The sequence below is a fragment of the Capra hircus genome, chromosome 11 (genome assembly GCF_001704415.2).
Source record: "Capra hircus breed San Clemente chromosome 11, ASM170441v1, whole genome shotgun sequence".
NCBI classification, from domain to species: Eukaryota; Metazoa; Chordata; class Mammalia; order Artiodactyla; family Bovidae; genus Capra; species Capra hircus.
In genome coordinates, this window is record NC_030818.1 from 73,039,164 (window position 1) to 73,041,275 (window position 2,112).

Consider the following 2,112-nt stretch of genomic DNA (forward strand, 5'->3'; position numbering starts at 1 on the left):
AGGCATTCCATTTCAACCATCACACTGGAATTTGGTCCTCTTTTATTTTCTATCCTAACTAAGGCCATCACCATTCACCTGGTTCCCCTCCCCTGGAACTCTTCTTAGTCCTAATATCCAGCTGGTCACCAAGTCCTGGCAGTTCTGCTTCTGGCCCTTCCTCCTCTCTGACTCTGCTGTTGCAGCCTGTCTTCAGTTCCTCCTCTGATCTTCTTTCCTCCCTTTGTATTTCATACCGAAGTCACTCTGGATTGGGGCTGAATCAGAGACCACACAAGTGTGAGACATCAAACAGAGCTACCTAACTGGTTGCTACCTGGTTGCCCACTCTCTAATTGTTGTAGAATGTTCCAGAACCTTTCTAGTGCTTTTTAATCATTGGCAGATCTCCAGGGACCTCAAAGTGCCCAAACATATACATCTCTTCATTTGTTTAGGGGTCAAGAGTCATGTAGGAAGGAACTCAGCTTCTTGCAGATCTGTCCCTGGGATGAGACTGCTGGAAGGCAGCTGGCAGCACGGAGCACAGGGAAGCACCTGGAGGGAGGAGGATACTCACAGAGAGGCCAGAGAAGGCGGTGGGTCTGGAAGTGAGAGCCAGGGGCCTGGATGATGTGTGAGGCTGTGCCTGAGTTTCACCCTCTGGGAGAGTCTGTGTAGGGGACAGAGAGGTCTGAGGGGAGGAGGCAAGAGCTGGTTCACTGGGGTCCCAGCTGCTCTGCTATGGGTTCCCCCTCTGACAGAGTGGGTGGTAACAAGTAGGAAGGAGAACATACTAGAGGTCAGGGATTTGGAGGAGGAGGCCAGGAAGGGGGGCTGGCCCTGGCAGAGGCTCACTGTTGGCCCAGAGGCCAGGCCGTGGCAGAGGCTGGCCAAGCTGCCTGTGAGTGGGCAGAGTGGTCAATGGAGTAGAAAAATGGTGAAAGTGGGCAGCAGCAGCTTGGGTTATGTGTAAAACAACTCTACTCCACCCCATCTAAAAGGACTGATGAACTTCTCTGAGCCCATGAACTCCGAAAGGGCAGAGAACATCTGGCTAAGCACCTCTGAGAAGTCTAGGAAATGGTGTATCCAATTTTTCTTTCAGAAAATTTTATTTTTTAAGATTTTTTTGATGGGCATCATTTTTAAATCCTTTATTGAATTTGTTACAATAGTGCCTCTGTTTTAGGTTTTGGTTTTTTGGTTGTACAGCATGTAGAATCTTAGTTCCCGCCACCAGGGATCAAAATTGCACCCTCTGCATTGGAAGGCGATGTCTTAACCCCCATGAAAATCCCCAGAAAATTTTAACTGTAAACTAGAGATAATAGTATTATGAATCCCCCTGTACTCCTCTTCCAGCTTCAACATTTACCAGTCCATGGCTGATCTTATTAATTTTTCTTCCCTACAGAATTTTTTTTAAATAGCTTTATTGAGACATAATTCACATACTATACAATTCATCTATTTAAAGTGAACAATCTCAATGTTTTCAGTATAGTCACCATACTGTGCCACCATCACCATGATCTAATTTTCAAACAAATCATCCTTCCCTAAAAGACATTGCTGACCATTAGCAGTCTGTCCCTTTCCCCAGCCCTCCCCCATCTGTAAACAATTGCCAGTCGACTTCCTGGCTCTATAAATTTGTTGTTTCTCTACATTTTCATACAAATGGAATAATAAAATGTGTGGTCTAATATGACTGGCTTCTTTCACTTAGCATTAGGTTTCAAGTTCCCCCCACGTTGCAGCATGTTTCAGTACTTCATTACTTTTATTGCTGAATAATATTCCAGTGTGTGGATAACCCCATTTTATTTATTCATTGATAAGTTGATGGATATTTGGGTTGTTTCCACTTTTTTGGCATCATGAATAACACCACTATGAACATTTGTGTACACGTTTCTGTGTGGACATATGTGTTCACTTCTCTACCTTGTGGTGGAATTGCTGAGTCGTATGACGTCTTGGGTGTTCATTGGAAGGACTGATGCTGAAGCTGAAACTCCAGTACTTTGGCCACCTCATGCGAAGAGTTCTCATTGGAAAAGACCCTGATGCTGGGAGGGATTGGGGGCAGGAGAAGAAGGGGATGACAGAGGATGAGGTGGCTCGATG